Source organism: Procambarus clarkii, chromosome 17 (assembly GCF_040958095.1).
Source record: "Procambarus clarkii isolate CNS0578487 chromosome 17, FALCON_Pclarkii_2.0, whole genome shotgun sequence".
Classification (NCBI taxonomy): Eukaryota; Metazoa; Arthropoda; class Malacostraca; order Decapoda; family Cambaridae; genus Procambarus; species Procambarus clarkii.
The window spans coordinates 28,876,259-28,900,091 of record NC_091166.1 but is presented as its reverse complement, the minus strand read 5'-3'; positions in this window follow the sequence as shown (position 1 = coordinate 28,900,091).

The window sequence follows — 23,833 nt, the reverse complement described above, 5'->3', positions numbered from 1 at the left end:
ATATCAAACTACATGATTAACGTGAAAAGTCACTATTTAACTATATTTGAGGATTTTAACTTCAAATCTTAGAGCGAGGTTTCGTATTATTTCGTTCCAAGAAAAGACATATGACAATGTTGTTTCCCATACAAATTATAAAAATCAATGTGTTTCTATTAGAATTATCTAAAATGTTCCTGATTTTCCGTTTATATTACCGATGGAAGATGTACACGAAAACTGCTCTATTCCGGCTGAAACGTCGATATATTCAATAAAAACAGAACTTCTCCCCTTTTCAATATCTTACTCAGTATTTTAACGAGAAACCAATAGTTGATTGAAAATGAAGTATTTAAGGTTATTATCTAATCAATTATGTGTTTGCATCATTTTTATCGTATATATAATGAATTAATACCAATAAACTGAAAATTCACTAAAACGTAGAAAAACGGCAAAATATTGCCTAATTCGTTGATATTTTGTTTAAATCACATAAAGGAAAAGGGGATGATAAACGTCAAAATATTGCTAAATTCGATGATTTTTCGTACGAAACAAAATGCAAGAAAACTTGCTTATAATGTAACATTATGCGAAATTCTGAGATTTGAAGGCCAAATCACATATCGTAATAGTACATGAAATAGTATCGAAATATTGGTAAAAATGAATATATTTACGTAATATCAAACTACATGAAAAACGTGTAAAAAGTCACTATTTAACCATATTTGAGGATTTTAACTTCAAATCATACAGCGAGGTTTCGTATTATTTAGATGAAAGAAAAGACATATGACAATGTTGTTTCCAATACAAATGTTAAAAATCAGTGTGTTTTCATTAGAATTATTTAAAATGTTCCTCATTTTCCGTTTATATTACCGATGGAAGATATACACGAAAACCGCTCTATTCCGGCTGAAACGTCGATATATGCAATAAAAACCGAACTTCTCCCCTTTTCAATATCTTACTCAGTATTTTAATGAGAAACAAATAGATGATTGAAAATGAAGTATTTAAGGTAATTATCTAATCAATTATGTGTTTGCATCATTTTTATCGAATATATAATGAATTAATACCCATAAACTGAAATCTCACAAAAACGTGGAAAAACGGCAAATATTGCCTAATTCGATGATATTTTGTTTAAATCACGTAAAGGAAAAGGGGATGATAAAGGTCAAAATATTGCTAAATTCGATGATTTTTCGTACGAAACAAAATGCACGAAAACTTGCTTAAAATGCAATATTATGCGAAATTCTGAGATTTGAAGGCCAAATCACATATCGTGAAACTACATGAAATAGTTTCGAAATAATGGTAAAAATGAATATATTTGCGTAATATCAAACTACATGATTAACGTGAAAAAGTCACTATTTTACCATATTTGAGGATTTTACCTTCAAATCATAGAGCGAGGTTTCGTATTATTTAGATCCAAGAAAAGACTGATATTGATCAAAAAAATTGCTAAATTCGATGATTTTTCGTACGAAATAAAATGCAAGAAAACTTGCCTAAAATGTAACATTATGCGAAATTCTGAGATTTGAAGGCCAAATTATATATCGTAATACTACATGAAATAGTATCGAAATATTGGTAAAAATGAATATATTTACGTAATATCAAACTACATGAAAAACGTGAAAAAAGTCACTATTTAACCATATTTGAGGATTTTAACTTCAAATCATACAGGGAGGTTTCGGACAATGTTGTTTCCAATACAAATGATAAAAAAACAATGTGTTTTCATTAGAATTAACTAAAATGTTCTTGATTTTCCGTTTATATTACCGATGGAAGATGTACACGTAAAACCGCTCTAATCCGGCTGAAACGTCGATATATGCAATAAAAACCGAACTTCTCCCCTTTTCAATATCTTACTCAGTATTTTAACGAGCAACAAATAGATGATTGAAAATGAAGTATTTAAGGTTATTATCTAATCAATTATGTGTTTGCATCATTTTTATCGTATATATAATGAATTAATACCCATAGACTGAAAATTCACAAAAACGTGGAAAAACGGCAAAATATTGCATAATTCGATGATATTTTGTTTAAATCACATAAAGGAAAAGGGGATGATAAACGTCAAAATACTGCTAAATTCGATGATTTTTCGTACGAAATAAAATGCAAGAAAACTTGCTTAAAATGTAACATTATGCGAAATTCTGAGATTTGAAGGCAAAATTATATATCGTAATACTACATGAAATAGTATCGAAATATTGGTAAAAATGAATATATTTACGTAATATCAAACTACATGATTAACGTGAAAAAGTCACTATTTTACCATATTTGAGGATTTTAACTTCAAATCATTCAGCGAGGTTTCGTTTTATTTAGATCCAAGAAAAGACATATGACAATGTTGTTTCCAATACAAATGATAAAAAAACAATGTGTTTTCATTAGAATTAACTAAAATGTTCTTGATTTTCCGTTTATATTACCGATGGAAGATGTACACGAAAACCGATTTATTCCGGCTGAAACGTCGATATATGCAATAAAAACAGAACTTCTTTCCTTTTCAATATCTTACTCAGTATTTTAACGAGAAACAAATAGTTGATAGAAAATGAAGTATTTAAGGTTATTTTCTAATCAATTATGTGTTTGCATCATTTTTATCGTATATATAATGAATTAATACCAATAAACTGAAAATTCACTAAAACGTAGAAAAACGGCAAAATATTGCCTAATTCGTTGATATTTTGTTTAAATCACATAAAGGAAAAGGGGATGATAAACGTGCAAATATTGCTAAATTCGATGATTTTTCGTACGAAACGAAATGCAAGAAAACTTGCTTAAAATGTAACATATTGCGAAATTCTGAGATTTGTAGGGCAAATCATATATCGTGATACTACATGAAATAGTATCGAAATATTGGTAAAAATGAATATATTTACGTAATATCAAACTACATGAAAAACGTGAAAAAAGTCACTATTTAACTATATTTGAGGATTTTAACTTCAAATCATTCAGCGAGGTTTCGTTTTATTTATATTCAAGAAAAGACATATGACAATGTTGTTTCCAATACAAATGATAAAAAAACAATGTGTTTTCATTAGAATTAACTAAAATGTTCTTGATTTTCCGTTTATATTACCGATGGAAGATGTACACGAAAACCGATCTATTCCGGCTGAAACGTCGATATATGCAATAAAAACAGAACTTCTTTCCTTTTCAATATCTTACTCAGTATTTTAACGAGAAACAAATAGTTGATAGAAAATGAAGTATTTAAGGTTATTTTCTAATCAGTTATGTGTTTGCATCATTTTTATCGTATATATAATGAATTAATACCAATAAACTGAAAATTCACTAAAACGTGGAAAAACGGCAAAATATTGCCTAATTCGTTGATATTTTGTTTAAATCACATAAAGGAAAAGGGGATGATAAAGGTCAAAATATTGCTAAATTCGATGATTTTTCGTACGAAACAAAATGCACGTAAACTTGCTTAAAATGCAATATTATGCGAAATTCTGAGATTTGAAGGCCAAATCACATATCGTGAAACTACATGAAATAGTTTCGAAATAATGGTAAAAATGAATATATTTGCGTAATATCAAACTACATGATTAACGTGAAAAAGTCACTATTTTACCATATTTGAGGATTTTACCTTCAAATCATAGAGCGAGGTTTCGTATTATTTAGATCCAAGAAAAGACTGATATTGATCAAAAAAATTGCTAAATTCGATGATTTTTCGTACGAAATAAAATGCAAGAAAACTTGCTTAAAATGTAACATTATGCGAAATTCTGAGATTTGAAGGCCAAATTATATATCGTAATACTACATGAAATAGTATCGAAATATTGGTAAAAATGAATATATTTACGTAATATCAAACTACATGAAAAACGTGAAAAAAGTCACTATTTAACCATATTTGAGGATTTTAACTTCAAATCATACAGGGAGGTTTCGGACAATGTTGTTTCCAATACAAATGATAAAAAAACAATGTGTTTTCATTAGAATTAACTAAAATGTTCTTGATTTTCCGTTTATATTACCGATGGAAGATGTACACGTAAAACCGCTCTAATCCGGCTGAAACGTCGATATATGCAATAAAAACCGAACTTCTCCCCTTTTCAATATCTTACTCAGTATTTTAACGAGCAACAAATAGATGATTGAAAATGAAGTATTTAAGGTTATTATCTAATCAATTATGTGTTTGCATCATTTTTATCGTATATATAATGAATTAATACCCATAGACTGAAAATTCACAAAAACGTGGAAAAACGGCAAAATATTGCATAATTCGATGATATTTTGTTTAAATCACATAAAGGAAAAGGGGATGATAAACGTCAAAATACTGCTAAATTCGATGATTTTTCGTACGAAATAAAATGCAAGAAAACTTGCTTAAAATGTAACATTATGCGAAATTCTGAGATTTGAAGGCCAAATTATATATCGTAATACTACATGAAATAGTATCGAAATATTGGTAAAAATGAATATATTTACGTAATATCAAACTACATGATTAACGTGAAAAAGTCACTATTTTACCATATTTGAGGATTTTAACTTCAAATCATTCAGCGAGGTTTCGTTTTATTTAGATCCAAGAAAAGACATATGACAATGTTGTTTCCAATACAAATGATAAAAAAACAATGTGTTTTCATTAGAATTAACTAAAATGTTCTTGATTTTCCGTTTATATTACCGATGGAAGATGTACACGAAAACCGATCTATTCCGGCTGAAACGTCGATATATGCAATAAAAACAGAACTTCTTTCCTTTTCAATATCTTACTCAGTATTTTAACGAGAAACAAATAGTTGATAGAAAATGAAGTATTTAAGGTTATTTTCTAATCAATTATGTGTTTGCATCATTTTTATCGTATATATAATGAATTAATACCAATAAACTGAAAATTCACTAAAACGTAGAAAAACGGCAAAATATTGCCTAATTCGTTGATATTTTGTTTAAATCACATAAAGGAAAAGGGGATGATAAACGTGCAAATATTGCTAAATTCGATGATTTTTCGTACGAAACAAAATGCAAGAAAACTTGCTCAAAATGCAATATTATGCGAAATTCTGAGATTTGAAGGGCAAATCACATATCGTGATACTACATGAAATAGTATCGAAATATTGGTAAAAATGAATATATTTACGTAATATCAAACTACATGATTAACGTGAAAAGTCACTATTTAACTATATTTGAGGATTTTAACTTCAAATCATAGAGCGAGGTTTCGTATTATTTCGATCCAAGAAAAGACATATGACAATGTTGTTTCCAATACAAATTATAAAAATCAATGTGTTTCTATTAGAATTATCTAAAATGTTCCTGATTTTCCGTTTATATTACCGATGGAAGATGTACAGGAAAACCGCTCTATTCCGGCTGAAACGTCGATATATGCAATAAAAACAGAACTTCTCCCCTTTTCAATATCTTACTCAGTATTTTAACGAGAAACAAATAGTTGATAGAAAATGAAGTATTTAAGGTTATTTTCTAATCAATTATGTGTTTGCATCATTTTTATCGTATATATAATGAATTAATACCAATAAACTGAAAATTCACAAAAACGTGGAAAAACGGCAAAATATTGCCTAATTCGTTGATATTTTGTTTAAATCACATAAAGGAAAAGGGGATGATAAACGTCAAAATATTGCTACATTCGATGATTTTTCGCACGAAAGAAAATGCAAGAAAACTTGCTTAAAATGTAACATTATGCGAAATTCTGAGATTTGAAGGCCAAATCACATATCGTATTACTACATGAAATAGTATCGAAATATTGGTAAAAATGAATATATTTACATAATATCAAACTACATGATTAACGTGAAAAAGTCACTATTTTACCATATTTGAGGATTTTAACTTCAAATCATTCAGCGAGGTTTCGTTTTATTTATATCCAAGAAAGGACATATGACAATGTTGTTTCCTATACAAATGATAAAAAAAACAATGTGTTTTCATTAGAATTAACTAAAATGGTCTTGATTTTCCGTTTATATTACCGATGAAAGATGTACACGTAAAACCGCTCTAATCCGGCTGAAACGTCGATATATGCAATAAAAACCGAACTTCTTTCCTTTTCAATATCTTACTCAGTATTTTAACGAGAAACAAATAGTTGATAGAAAATGAAGTATTTAAGGTTATTTTCTAATCAATTATGTGTTTGCATCATTTTTATCGTATATATAATGAATTAATACCCATAGACTGAAAATTCACAAAAACGTGGAAAAACGGCAAAATATTGCATAATTCGATGATATTTTGTTTAAATCACATAAAGGAAAAGGGGATGATAAACGTCAAAATATTGCTAAATTCGATGATTTTTCGTACGAAATAAAATGCAAGAAAACTTGCTTAAAATGTAACATTATGCGAAATTCTGAGATTTGAAGGCCAAATCATATATCGTAATACTACATGAAATAGTATCGAAATAATGGTAAAAATGAATATATTTACGTAATATCAAACTACATGATTAACGTGAAAAAGTCACTATTTTACCATATTTGAGGATTTTAACTTCAAATCATTCAGCGAGGTTTCGTTTTATTTACATCCAAGAAAAGACATATGACAATGTTGTTTCCAATACAAATGATAAAAAAACTATGTGTTTTCATTAGAATTAACTAAAATGTTCTTGATTTTCCGTTTATATTACCGATGGAAGATATACACGAAAACCGATCTATTCCGGCTGATACGTCGATATATGCAATAAAAACAGAACTTCTTTCCTTTTCAATATTTTACTCAGTATTTTAACGAGAAACAAATAGTTGATAGAAAATGAAGTATTTAAGGTTATTATCTAATCAATTATGTGTTTGCATCATTTTTATCGTATATATAATGAATTAATACCAATAAACTGAAAATTCACTAAAACGTAGAAAAACGGCAAAATATTGCCTAATTCGTTGATATTTTGTTTAAATCACATAAAGGAAAAGGGGATGATAAACGTCAAAATATTGCTAAATTCGATGATTTTTCGTACGAAAGAAAATGCAAGAAAACTTGCTTAAAATGTAACATATTGCGAAATTCTGAGATTTGTAGGGCAAATCACATATCGTGATACTACATGAAATAGTATCGAAATATTGGTAAAAATTAATATATTTACGTAATATCAAACTACATGAAAAACGTGAAAAAAGTCACTATTTAACTATATTTGAGGATTTTAACTTCAAATCATACAGGGAGGTTTCGTATTATTTAGATCAAAGAAAAGACATATGACAATGTTGTTTCCACTACAAATGATAAAAATCAGTGTGTTATTATTAGAATTAACTAAAATGTTATTGATTTTCCGTTTATATTACCATTGGAAGATGTACACGAAAACCGCTATACTCCTGCTGAAACGTCGATATTTGCAATAAAAGCAAAACTTCTTCCCTTTTCAATATCCTACTCAGTATTTTAACGAGAAACCAATAGTTGATTGAAAATGAAGTATTTAAGGTTATTTTCTAATCAATTATGTGTTTGCATCATTTTTATCGAATATATCGAATATATATAATTAGTTAATACCAATAAACTGAAAATTCACTAAAACGTAGAAAAACGGCAAAATATTGCCTAATTCGTTGATGTTTTGTTTAAATCACATAAAGGAAAAGGGGATGATAAACGTCAAAATATTGCTAAATTCGATGATTTTTCGTACGAAACAAAATGCACGAAAACTTGCTTAAAATGCAATATTATGCGAAATAATGAGATTTGAAGGCCAAATAACATATCGTGAAACTACATGAAATAGTTTCGAAATATTGGTAAAAATGAATATATTTGCGTAATATCAAACTACATGATTAACGTGAAAAAGTCACTATTTTACCATATTTGAGGATTTTACCTCCAAATCATAGAGCGAGGTTTCGTATTATTTAGATCCAAGAAAAGACATATGACAATGTTGTTTCCAATACAAATGATAAAAAAACAATGTGTTTTCATTAGAATTAACTAAAATGTTCTTGATTTTCCGTTTATATTACCGATGGAAGTTATACACGTAAAACCGCTCTAATCCGGCTGAAACGTCGATATATGCAATAAAAACCGAACTTCTCCCCTTTTCAATAACTTACTCAGTATTTTAACGAGAAACCAATAGTTGATTGAAAATGAAGTATTTAAGGTTATTATCTAATCAATTATGTGTTTGCATCATTTTTATCGTATATTTAATGAATTAATACCCATAAACTTAAATCTCACAGAAACGTGGAAAAACGGCAAAATATTGCCAAATTCGATGATCTTTTGTTTAAATCACGTAAAGGAAAAGGTGATGATAAACGTCAAAATATTGCTAAATTCGATGATTTTTCGTACGAAACAAAATGCACGAAAACTTGCTTAAAATGCAATATTATGCGAAATAATGAGATTTGAAGGCCTAATAACATATCGTGAAACTACATGAAATAGTTTCGAAATATTGGTAAAAATGAATATATTTGCGTAATATCAAACTACATGATTAACGTGAAAAAGTCACTATTTTACCATATTTGAGGATTTTACCTCCAAATCATAGAGCGAGGTTTCGTATTATTTAGATCCAAGAAAAGACATATGACAATGTTGTTTCCAATACAAATGATAAAAAAACAATGTGTTTTCATTAGAATTAACTAAAATGTTCTTGATTTTCCGTTTATATTACCGATGGAAGATGTACACGTAAAACCGCTCTAATCCGGCTGAAACGTTGATATATGCAATAAAAACCGAACTTCTCCCCTTTTCAATATCTTACTCAGTATTTTAACGAGAAACAAATAGATGATTGAAAATGAAGTATTTAAGGTTATTATCTAATCAATTATGTGTTTCCATCATTTTTATCGTATATATAATGAATTATTACCCATAGACTGAAAATTCACAAAAACGTGGAAAAACGGCAAAATATTGCATAATTCGATGATATTTTGTTTAAATCACAAAAAGGAAAAGGGGATGATAAACGTCAAAATATTGCTAAATTCGATGATTTTTCGTACGAAACAAAATGCAAGAAAACTTGCTCAAAATGCAATATTATTCGAAATTCTGAGATTTGAAGGGCAAATCACATATCGTGATACTACATGAAATAGTATCGAAATATTGGTAAAAATGAATATATTTACGTAATATCAAACTACATGAATAACGTGAAAAAAGTCACTATTTAACTATATTTGAGGATTTTAACTTCAAATCATAGAGCGAGTTTTCGTATTATTTTGATCCAAGAAAAGACATGACAATGTTGTTTCCAATACAAATGATAAAAATCAATGTGTTTCTATTAGAATTATCTAAAATGTTCCTGATTATCCGTTTATATTACCGTTGAAAGATGTACACGAAAACCGCTCTATTCCGGCTGAAACGTCGATATATGCAATAAAAACAGAACTTCTCCCCTTTTCAATATCTTACTCAGTATTTTAACGAGAAACAAATAGATGATTGAAAATGAAGTATTTAAGGTTATTATCTAATCAATTATGTGTTTCCATCATTTTTATCGTATATATAATGAATTATTACCCATAGACTGAAAATTCACAAAAACGTGGAAAAACGGGAAAATATTGCATAATTCGATGATATTTTGTTTAATTCACAAAAAGGAAAAGGGGATGATAAACGTCAAAATATTGATAAATTCGATGATTTTTCGTACGAAACAAAATGCAAGAAAACTTGCTTAAAATGCAATATTATGCGAAATTCTGAGATTTGAAGGCCAAATCACATATCGTAATACTACATGAAATAGTATCGAAATATTGGTAAAAATTAATATATTTACGTAATATCAAACTACATGATTAACGTGAAAAAGTCACTATTTTACCATATTTGAGGATTTTAACTTCAAATCATTCAGCGAGGTTTCGTTTTATTTAGATCCAAGAAAAGACATATGACAATGTTGCTTCCAATACAAATGATAAAAAACAATGTGTTTTCATTAGAATTAACTAAAATGTTCTTAATTTTCCGTTTATATTACCGATGGAAGTTATACACGTAAAACCGCTCTAATCCGGCTGAAACGTCGATATATGCAATAAAAACCGAACTTCTTCCCTTTTCAATAACTTACTCAGTATTTTAACGAGAAACAAATAGATGATTGAAAATGAAGTATTTAAGGTTATTATCTAATCAATTATGTGTTTGCATCAGTTTTATCGTATATATAATGAATTAATACCAATAAACTGAAAATTCACTAAAACGTAGAAAAACGGCAAAATATTGCCTAATTCGTTGATATTTTGTTTAAATCACATAAAGGAAAAGGGGATGATAAACGTCAAAATATTGCTAAATTCGATGATTTTTCGTACGAAACAAAATGCAAGAAAACTTGCTCAAAATGCAATATTATGCGAAATTCTGAGATTTGAAGGGCAAATCATATATCGTGATACTACATGAAATAGTATCGAAATATTGGTAAAAATGAATATACTTACGTAATATCAAACTACATGAAAAACGTGAAAAGTCACTATTTAACTATATTTGAGGATTTTAACTTCAAATCATAGAGCGAGGTTTCGTATTATTTCGATCCAAGAAAAGACATATGACAATGTTGTTTCCAATACAAATGATAAAAATCAATGTGTTTCTATTAGAATTATCTAAAATGTTCCTGATTTTCCGTTTATATTACCGATGGAAGATGTACACGAAAACCGCTCTATTCGGGCTGAAACGTCGATATATGCAATAAAAACGGAACTTCTCCCCTTTTCAATATCTTACTCAGTATTTTAACGAGAAACCAATAGTTGATTGAAAATGAAGTATTTAAGGTTATTATCTAATCAATTATGTGTTTGCATCATTTTTATCGTATATTTAATGAATTAATACCCATAAACTTAAATCTCACAGAAACGTGGAAAAACGGCAAAATATTGCCAAATTCGATGATCTTTTGTTTAAATCACGTAAAGGAAAAGGTGATGATAAACGTCAAAATATTGCTAAATTCGATGATTTTTCGTACGAAACAAAATGCACGAAAAATGCTTAAAATGCAATATTATGCGAAATAATGAGATTTGAAGGCCAAATAACATATCGTGAAACTACATGAAATAGTTTCGAAATATTGGTAAAAATGAATATATTTGCGTAATATCAAACTACATGAGTAACGTGAAAAAGTCACTATTTTACCATATTTGAGGATTTTACCTCCAAATCATAGAGCGAGGTTTCGTATTATTTAGATCCAAGAAAAGACATATGACAATGTTGTTTCCAATACAAATGATAAAAAAACAATGTGTTTTCATTAGAATTAACTAAAATGTTCTTGAATTTCCGTTTATATTACCGATGGAAGATGTACACGTAAAACCGCTCTAATCCGGCTGAAACGTTGATATATGCAATAAAAACCGAACTTCTCCCCTTTTCAATATCTTACTCAGTATTTTAACGAGAAACAAATAGATGATTGAAAATGAAGTATTTAAGGTTATTATCTAATCAATTATGTGTTTCCATCATTTTTATCGTATATATAATGAATTATTACCCATAGACTGAAAATTCACAAAAACGTGGAAAAACGGCAAAATATTGCATAATTCGATGATATTTTGTTTAAATCACAAAAAGGAAAAGGGGATGATAAACGTCAAAATATTGCTAAATTCGATGATTTTTCGTACGAAACAAAATGCACGAAAACTTGCTTAAAATGCAATATTATGCGAAATTCTGAGATTTGAAGGCCAAATCACATATCGTGAAACTATATGAAATAGTTTCGAAATATTGGCAAAAATGAATATATTTGAGTAATATCAAACTACATGATTAACGTGAAAAAGTCGCTATTTTACCATATTTGAGGATTTTACCTTCAAATCATAGAGCGAGGTTTCGTATTATTTAGATCCAAGAAAAGACATATGACAATGTTGTTTCCTATACAAATGATAAAAAAACAATGTGTTTTCATTAGAATTAACTAAAATGTTCTTGATTTTCCGTTTATATTACCGATGAAAGATGTACACGTAAACCCGCTCTAATCCGGCTGAAACGTCGATATATGCAATAAAAACCGAACTTCTCCCCTTTTCAATATCTTACTCAGTATTTTAACGAGAAACAAATAGATGATTGAAAATGAAGTATTTAAGGTTATTATCTAATCAATTATGTGTTTGCACCATTTTTATCGTATATATAATGAATTAATACCCATAGACTGAAAATTCACAAAAACGAGGAAAAACGGCAAAATATTGCATAATTCGATGATATTTTGTTTAAATCACATAAAGGAAAAGGGGATGATAAACGTCAAAATATTGCTAAATTCGATGATTTTTCGTACGAAATAAAATGCAAGAAAACTTGCTTAAAATGTAACATTATGCGAAATTCTGAGATTTGAAGGCCAAATCACATATCGTAATACTACATGAAATAGTATCGAAATATTGGTAAAAATGAATATATTTACATAATATCAAACTACATGATTAACGTGAAAAAGTCACTATTTTACCATATTTGAGGATTTTAACTTCAAATCATTCAGCGAGGTTTCGTTTTATTTATATCCAAGAAAAGACATATGACAATGTTGTTTCCATTACAAATGATAAAAAAACAATGTGTTTTCATTAGAATTAACTAAAATGTTCTTGATTTTCCGTTTATATTACCGATGGAAGATGTACACGAAAACCGATCTATTCCGGCTGAAACGTCGATATATGCAATAAAAACAGAACTTCTTTCCTTTTCAATATCTTACTCAGTATTTTAACGAGAAACAAATAGTTGATAGAAAATGAAGTATTTAAGGTTATTTTCTAATCAATTATGTGTTTGCATCATTTTTATCGTATATATAATGAATTAATACCAATAAACTGAAAATTCACTAAAACGTAGAAAAACGGCAAAATATTGCCTAATTCGTTGATATTTTGTTTAAATCACATAAAGGAAAAGGGGATGATAAACGTCAAAATATTGCTAAATTCGATGATTTTTCGTACGAAACAAAATGCAAGAAAACTTGCTCAAAATGCAATATTATGCGAAATTCTGAGATTTGAAGGGCAAATCATATATCGTGATACTACATGAAATAGTATCGAAATATTGGTAAAAATGAATATACTTACGTAATATCAAACTACATGAAAAACGTGAAAAGTCACTATTTAACTATATTTGAGGATTTTAACTTCAAATCATAGAGCGAGGTTTCGTATTATTTCGATCCAAGAAAAGACATATGACAATGTTGTTTCCAATACAAATGATAAAAATCAATGTGTTTCTATTAGAATTATCTAAAATGTTCCTGATTTTCCGTTTATATTACCGATGGAAGATGTACACGAAAACCGCTCTATTCGGGCTGAAACGTCGATATATGCAATAAAAACAGAACTCCCCTTTTCAATATCTTACTCAGTATTTTAACGAGAAACCAATAGTTGATTGAAAATGAAGTATTTAAGGTTATTATCTAATCAATTATGTGTTTGCATCATTTTTATCGTATATTTAATGAATTAATACCCATAAACTTAAATCTCACAGAAACGTGGAAAAACGGCAAAATATTGCCAAATTCGATGATCTTTTGTTTAAATCACGTAAAGGAAAAGGTGATGATAAACGTCAAAATATTGCTAAATTCGATGATTTTTCGTACGAAACAAAATGCACGAAAAATGCTTAAAATGCAATATTATGCGAAATAATGAGATTTGAAGGCCAAATAACATATCGTGAAACTACATGAAATAGTTTCGAAATATTGGTAAAAATGAATATATTTGCGTAATATCAAACTACATGATTAACGTGAAAAAGTCACTATTTTACCATATTTGAGGATTTTACCTCCAAATCATAGAGCGAGGTTTCGTATTATTTAGATCCAAGAAAAGACATATGACAATGTTGTTTCCAATACAAATGATAAAAAAACAATGTGTTTTCATTAAAATTAACTAAAATGTTCTTGAATTTTCGTTTATATTACCGATGGAAGATGTACACGTAAAACCGCTCTAATCCGGCTGAAACGTTGATATATGCAATAAAAACCGAACTTCTCCCCTTTTCAATATCTTACTCAGTATTTTAACGAGAAACAAATAGATGATTGAAAATGAAGTATTTAAGGTTATTATCTAATCAATTATGTGTTTCCATCATTTTTATCGTATATATAATGAATTATTACCCATAGACTGAAAATTCACAAAAACGTGGAAAAACGGCAAAATATTGCATAATTCGATGATATTTTGTTTAAATCACAAAAAGGAAAAGGGGATGATAAACGTCAAAATATTGCTAAATTCGATGATTTTTCGTACGAAACAAAATGCACGAAAACTTGCTTAAAATGCAATATTATGCGAAATTCTGAGATTTGAAGGCCAAATCACATATCGTGAAACTATATGAAATAGTTTCGAAATATTGGCAAAAATGAATATATATGAGTAATATCAAACTACATGATTAACGTGAAAAAGTCACTATTTTACCATATTTGAGGATTTTACCTTCAAATCATAGAGCGAGGTTTCGTATTATTTAGATCCAAGAAAAGACATATGACAATGTTGTTTCCTATACAAATGATAAAAAAACAATGTGTTTTCATTAGAATTAACTAAAATGTTCTTGATTTTCCGTTTATATTACCGATGAAAGATGTACACGTAAACCCGCTCTAATCCGGCTGAAACGTCGATATATGCAATAAAAACCGAACTTCTCCCCTTTTCAATATCTTACTCAGTATTTTAACGAGAAACAAATAGATGATTGAAAATGAAGTATTTAAGGTTATTATCTAATCAATTATGTGTTTGCATGATTTTTATCGTATATATAATGAATTAATACCCATAGACTGAAAATTCACAAAAACGAGGAAAAACGGCAAAATATTGCATAATTCGATGATATTTTGTTTAAATCACATAAAGGAAAAGGGGATGATAAACGTCAAAATATTGCTAAATTCGATGATTTTTCGTACGAAATAAAATGCAAGAAAACTTGCTTAAAATGTAACATTATGCGAAATTCTGAGATTTGAAGGCCAAATCACATATCTTAATACTACATGAAATAGTATCGAAATATTGGTAAAAATTAATATATTTACGTAATATCAAACTTCATGATTAACGTGAAAAAGTCACTATTTTATCATATTTGAGGATTTTAACTTCAAATCATTCAGCGAGGTTTCGTTTTATTTAGATCCAAGAAAAGACATGACAATGTTGTTTCCTATACAAATGATAAAAAAACAATGTGTTTTCATTAGAATTAACTAAAATGTTCTTGATTTTCCGTTTATATTACCGATACAAGATGTACACGAAAACCGCTCTAATCCGGCTGAAACGTCGATATATGCAATAAAAACCGAACTTCTCCCCTTTTCAATATCTTACTCAGTATTTTAACGAGAAACGCATAGATGATTGAAAATGAAGTATTTAAGGTTATTATCTAATCAATTATGTGTTTGCATCATTTTTATCGTATATTTAATGAATTAATACCCATAAACTTAAATCTCACAGAAACGTGGAAAAACGGCAAAATATTGCCAAATTCGATGATCTTTTGTTTAAATCACGTAAAGGAAAAGGTGATGATAAACGTCAAAATATTGCTAAATTCGATGATTTTTCGTACGAAACAAAATGCACGAAAAATGCTTAAAATGCAATATTATGCGAAATAATGAGATTTGAAGGCCAAATAACATATCGTGAAACTACATGAAATAGTTTCGAAATATTGGTAAAAATGAATATATTTGCGTAATATCAAACTACATGATTACCGTGAAAAAGTCACTATTTTACCATATTTGAGGATTTTACCTCCAAATCATAGAGCGAGGTTTCGTATTATTTAGATCCAAGAAAAGACATATGACAATGTTGTTTCCAATACAAATGATAAAAAAACAATGTGTTTTCATTAGAATTAACTAAAATGTTCTTGAATTTTCGTTTATATTACCGATGGAAGATGTACACGTAAAACCGCTCTAATCCGGCTGAAACGTTGATATATGCAATAAAAACCGAACTTCTCCCCTTTTCAATATCTTACTCAGTATTTTAACGAGAAACAAATAGATGATTGAAAATGAAGTATTTAAGGTTATTATCTAATCAATTATGTGTTTCCATCATTTTTATCGTATATATAATGAATTATTACCCATAGACTGAAAATTCACAAAATCGTGGAAAAACGGCAAAATATTGCATAATTCGATGATATTTTGTTTAAATCACAAAAAGGAAAAGGGGATGATAAACGTCAAAATATTGCTAAATTCGATGATTTTTCGTACGAAACAAAATGCACGAAAACTTGCTTAAAATGCAATATTATGCGAAATTCTGAGATTTGAAGGCCAAATCACATATCGTGAAACTATATGAAATAGTTTCGAAATATTGGCAAAAATGAATATATTTGAGTAATATCAAACTACATGATTAACGTGAAAAAGTCACTATTTTACCATATTTGAGGATTTTACCTTCAAATCATAGAGCGAGGTTTCGTATTATTTAGATCCAAGAAAAGACATATGACAATGTTGTTTCCTATACAAATGATAAAAAAACAATGTGTTTTCATTAGAATTAACTAAAATGTTCTTGATTTTCCGTTTATATTACCGATGAAAGATGTACACGTAAACCCGCTCTAATCCGGCTGAAACGTCGATATATGCAATAAAAACCGAACTTCTCCCCTTTTCAATATCTTACTCAGTATTTTAACGAGAAACAAATAGATGATTGAAAATGAAGTATTTAAGGTTATTATCTAATCAATTATGTGTTTGCATGATTTTTATCGTATATATAATGAATTAATACCCATAGACTGAAAATTCACAAAAACGAGGAAAAACGGCAAAATATTGCATAATTCGATGATATTTTGTTTAAATCACATAAAGGAAAAGGGGATGATAAACGTCAAAATATTGCTAAATTCGATGATTTTTCGTACGAAATAAAATGCAAGAAAACTTGCTTAAAATGTAACATTATGCGAAATTCTGAGATTTGAAGGCCAAATCACATATCGTAATACTACATGAAATAGTATCGAAATATTGGTAAAAATTAATATATTTACGTAATATCAAACTACATGATTAACGTGACAAAGGCACTATTTTACCATATTTGAGGATTTTAACTTCAAATCATTCAGCGAGGTTTCGTTTTATTTAGATCCAAGAAAAGACATGACAATGTTGTTTCCTATACAAATGATAAAAAAACAATGTGTTTTCATTAGAATTAACTAAAATGTTCTTGATTTTCCGTTTATATTACCGATACAAGATGTACACGAAAACCGCTCTAATCCGGCTGAAACGTCGATATATGCAATAAAAACCGAACTTCTCCCCTTTTCAATATCTTACTCAGTATTTTAACGAGAAACGCATAGATGATTGAAAATGAAGTATTTAAGGTTATTATCTAATCAATTATGTGTTTGCATCATTTTATCGTATATTTAATGAATTAATACCCATAGACTGAAAATTCACAAAAACGTGGAAAAACGGCAAAATATTGCCTAATTCGATGATATTTTGTTTAAATCACGTAAAGGAAAAGGGGAGGATAAACGTCAAAATATTGCTAAATTCGATGATTTTTCGTACGAAACAAAATGCACGAAAACTTGCTTAAAATGCAATATTATGCGAAATTCTGAGATTTGAAGGCCAAATCACATATCGTGAAACTACATGAAATAGTTTCGAAATATTGGCAAAAATGAATATATTTGAGTAATATCAAACTACATGATTAACGTGAAAAAGTCACTATTTTACCATATTTGAGGATTTTACCTTCAAATCATAGAGCGAGGTTTCGTATTATTTAGATCCAAGAAAAGACATATGACAATGTTGTTTCCTATACAAATGATAAAAAAACAATGTGTTTTCATTAGAATTAACTAAAATGTTCTTGATTTTCCGTTTATATTACCGATGAAAGATGTACACGTAAACCCGCTCTAATCCGGCTGAAACGTCGATATATGCAATAAAAACCGAACTTCTCCCCTTTTCAATATCTTACTCAGTATTTTAACGAGAAACAAATAGATGATTGAAAATGAAGTATTTAAGGTTATTATCTAATCAATTATGTGTTTGCATGATTTTTATCGTATATATAATGAATTAATACCAATAAACTGAAAATTCACTAAAACGTAGAAAAACGGCAAAATATTGCCTAATTCGATGATATTTTGTTTAAATCACATAAAGGAAAAGCGGATGATAAACGTCAAAATATTGCTAAATTCGGTGATTTTCCGTACGAAATAAAATGCAAGAAAACTTTCTTAAAATGAAACATTATGCGAAATTCTGAGATTTGAAGGCCAAATCACATATCGTAATACTACATGAAATAGTATCGACATATTGGTAAAAATGAATATATTTACATAATATCAAACTACATGATTAACGTGAAAAAGTCACTATTTTACCATATTTGAGGATTTTAACTTCAAATCATTCAGCGAGGTTTCGTTTTATTTATATCCAAGAAAAGACATATGACAATGTTGTTTCCATTACAAATGATAAAAAAACAATGTGTTTTCATTAGAATTAACTAAAATGTTCTTGATTTTCCGTTCATATTACCGATGGAAGATGTACACGAAAACCGATCTATTCCGGCTGAAACGTCGATATATGCAATAAAAACAGAACTTCTTTCCTTGTCAATATCTTACTCAGTATTTTAACGAGAAACAAATAGTTGATAGAAAATGAAGTATTTAAGGTTATTTTCTAATCAATTATGTGTTTGCATCATTTTTATCGTATATATAATGAATTAATACCAATAAACTGAAAATTCACTAAAACGTGGAAAAACGGCAAAATATTGCCTAATTCGTTGATATTTTGTTTAAATCACATAAAGGAAAAGGGGATGATAAACGTCAAAATATTGCTAAATTCGATGATTTTTCGTACGAAACAAAATGCAAGAAAACTTGCTCAAAATGCAATATTATGCGAAATTCTGAGATTTGATGACCAAATCACATATCGTGATACTACATGAAATAGTATCGAAATATTGGTAAAAATGAATATATTTACGTAATATCAAACTACATGATTAACGTGAAAAAGTCACTATTTAACTATATTTGAGGATTTTAACTTCAAATCATAGAGCGAGGTTTCGTATTATTTCGATCCAAGAAAAGACATATGACAATGTTGTTTCCTATACAAATGATAAAAAAACAATGTGTTTTCATTAGAATTAACTAAAATGTTACTGATTTTCCGTTTATATTACCGATACAAGATGTACACGAAAACCGCTCTATTCCGGCTGAAACGTCGATATATGCAATAAAAACCGAACTTCTCCCCTTTTCAATATCTTACTCAGTATTTTAACGAGAAACAAATAGTTGATTGAAAATGAAGTATTTAAGGTTATTATCTAATCAATTATGTGTTTGCATCATTTTTATCGTATATATAATGAATTAATACCCATAAACTGAAATCTCACAAAAACGTGGAAAAACGGCAAAATATTGCCTAATTCGATGATATTTTGTTTAAATCACGTAAAGGAAAAGGGGATGATAAACGTCAAAATATTGCTAAATTCGATGATTTTTTGTAAGAAACAAAATGCACGAAAACTTGCTTAAAATGCAATATTATGCGAAATTCTGAGATTTAAAGGCCAAATCACATATCGTGATACTACATGAAATAGTATCCAAATATTGGTAAAAATGAATATATTTACGTAATATCAAACTACATGAAAAATATGAAAAAAGTCACTATTTAACCATATTTGAGGATTTTAACTTCAAATCATACAGCGAGGTTCCGTATTATTTAGATCCAAGAAAAGACATATGACAATGTTGTTTCCAATACAAATGATAAAAATCAATGTGTTTTCATTAGAATTAACTAAAATGTTACTGATTTTCCGTTTATATTACCGATACAAGATGTACACGAAAATCGCTCTATTCCGGCTGAAACGTCGATATATGCAATAAAAACAGAACTTCTTCCCTTTTCAATATCTTACTCAGTATTTTAACGAGAAACAAAAATTGATTGAAAATGAAGTATTTAAGGTTATTATTTAATCAATTATGTGTTTGCATCATTTTTATATCAAACTACATGATTAACGTGAAAAAGTCACTATTTTACCATATTTGAGGATTTTAACTTCAAATCATTCAGCGAGGGTTCGTTTTATTTAGATCCAGGAAAAGACATATGACAAAGTTGCTTCCAATACAAATGATAAAAAACAATGTGTTTTCATTAGAATTAACTAAAATGTTCTTGATTTTCCGTTTATATTACCGATGGAAGTTATACACGTAAAACCGCTCTAATCCGACTGAAAGTCGATATATGCAATAAAAACCGAACTTCTCCCCTTTTCAATAACGTACTCAGTATTTTAACGAGAAACAAATAGATGATTGAAAATGAAGTATTTAAGGTTATTATCTAATCAATTATGTGTTTGCATCATTTTTATCGTATATATAATGAATTAATACCAATAAACTGAAAATTCACAAAAACGTTAAAAAACGGCAAAATATTGCCTAATTCGATGACATTTTGTTTAAATATTATAAAGGAAACGAGGATGATAAACGTCAAAATATTGCTAAATTCGATGATTTTTCGTACGAAACAAAATGCAAGAAAACTTGCTTAAAATGCAATATTATGCGAAATTCTGAGATTTGAAGGCCAAATCACATATCGTAATACTACATGAAATAGTATCGAATTATTGGTAAAAATGAATATAGTTACGTAATATCAAACTACATGAAAAACGTGAAAAAAGTCACTATTTAACCATATTTGAGGATTTTAACTTCAAATCATACAGCGAGGTTCCGTATTATTTAGATCCAAGAAAAGACATATGACAATGTTAATTCCAATACAAATGATGAAAATCAATGTGTTTTCATTAGAATTAACTAAAATGTTACTGATTTTCCGTTTATATTACTGATACAAGATGTACACGAAAACCGCTCTATTCCGGCTGAAACGTCGATATATGCAATAAAAACAGAACTTCTTCTTTTTCCAATATCTTACTCAGTATTTTAACGAGAAACAAATAGTTGATTGAAAATGAAGTATTTAAGGTTATTATCTAATCAATTATGTGTTTGCATCATTTTTATCGTATATATAATGAATTAATACCCATAAACTGAAATCTCACAAAAAAGTGGAAAATCGGCAAAATATTGCTTATTTCGATGATATTTTGTTTAAATCATGTAAAGGAAAAGGGGATGATGAACGTCAAAATATTGCTAATTTCGATGATTTTTCGTACGAAACAAAATGCCCGAAAACTTGCTTAAAATGCAATATTATGCGAAATTCTGAGATTTAAAGGCCAAATCACATATCGTGATACTACATGAAATAGTATCGAAATATTGGTAAAAATGAATATATTTACGTAATATCAAACTACATGAAAAACGTGAAAAAAGTCACTATTTAACCATATTTGAGGATTTTAACTTCAAATCATACAGCGAGGTTCCGTATTATTTAGATCCAAGAAAAGACATATGACAATGTTGTTTCCAATACAAATGATAAAAATCAATGTGTCTTCATTAGAATTAACTAAAATGTTACTGATTTTCCGTTTATATTACCGATACAAGATGTACACGAAAACCGCTCTATTCCGGCTGAAACGTCGATATATGCAATAAAAACAGAACTTCTTCCCTTTTTAATATCTTACTCAGTATTTTAACGAGAAACAAATAGTTGATTGAAAATGAAGTTTTTAAGGTTATTATCTAATCAATTATGTGTATGCATCATTTTTATCGTATATACCCATAAACTGAAATCTCACAAAAACGTGGAAAAACGGCAAAATATTGCCTAATTCGATGATATTTAGTTTAAATCACGTAAAGGAAAAGGGGATGATAAACGTCAAAATATTGCTAAATTCGATGATTTTTCGTACGAAACAAAATGCACGAAAACTTGCTTAGAAATGCAATATTATGCGAAATTCTGAGATTTAAAGGCCAAATCACATATCGTGATACTACATGAAATAGTATCGAAATATTGGTAAAAATGAATATATTTACGTAATATCAAACTACATGAAAAACGTGAAAAAAGTCACTATTTAACCATATTTGAGGATTTTAACTTCAAATCATACAGCGAGGTTCCGTATTATTTAGATCCAAGAAAAGACATATGACAATGTTGTTTCCAATACAAATGATAAAAATCAATGTGTCTTCATTAGAATTAACTAAAATGTTACTGATTTTCCGTTTATATTACCGATACAAGATGTACACGTAAAACCGCTCTAATCCGGCTGAAACGTCGATATATGCAATTAAAACTGAACTTCTCCCCTTTTCAATATCTTACTCAGTATTTTAACGAGAAACACATAGATGATTGAAAATGAAGTATTTAAGGTTATTATCTAATCAATTATGTGTTTGCATCTTTTTTGTCGTATATATAATGAATTAATACCCATAGACTGAAAATTCACAAAAACGTGGAAAAACGGCAAAATATTGCCTAATTCGATGACATTTTGTTTAAATCACATAAAGGAAAAGGGGAGGATAAACGTCAAAATATTGCTAAATTCGATGATTTTTCGTACGAAACAAAATGCACGAAAACTTGCTTAAAATGCAATATTATGCGAAATTCTGAGGTTTGAAGGCCAAATCACTTATCGTGAAACTACATGAAATAGTTCGAAATATTGGTAAAAATGAATATATTTGCGTAATATCAAACTACATGATTAACGTGAAAAAGTCACTATTTAACCATATTTGAGTATTTTACCTTCAAATCATAGAGCGAGGTTTCGTATTATTTAGATCCTAGAAAAGACATATGACAATGTTGTTTCCAATACAAATGATAAAAAAACAATGTGTTTTCATTAGAATTAACTAAAATGTTCTTGATTTTCCGTTTATATTACCGATGGAAGATGTACACGTAAAACCGCTCTAATCCGGCTGAAACGTCGATATATGCAATAAAAACTGAACTTCTCCCCTTTTCAATATCTTACTCAGTATTTTAACGAGAGACACATAGATGATTGAAAATGAAGTATTTAAGGTTATTATCTAATCAATTATGTGTTTGCATCAATTTTATCGTATATATAATGAATTAATACCAATAAACTGAAAATTCACTAAAACGTAGAAAAACGGCAAAATATTGCCTAATTCGTTGATATTTTGTTTAAATCACATAAAGGAAAAGGGGATGATAAACGTCAAAATATTGCTAAATTCGATGATTTTTCGTACGAAACAAAATGCAAGAAAACTTGCTCAAAATGCAATATTATGCGAAATTCTGAGATTTGAAGGGCAAATCACATATCTTGATACTTCATGAAATAGTATCGAAATATTGGTAAAAATGAATATATTTACGTAATATCAAACTACATGAAAAACGTGAAAAAAGTCACTATTTAACTATATTTGAGGATTTTAACTT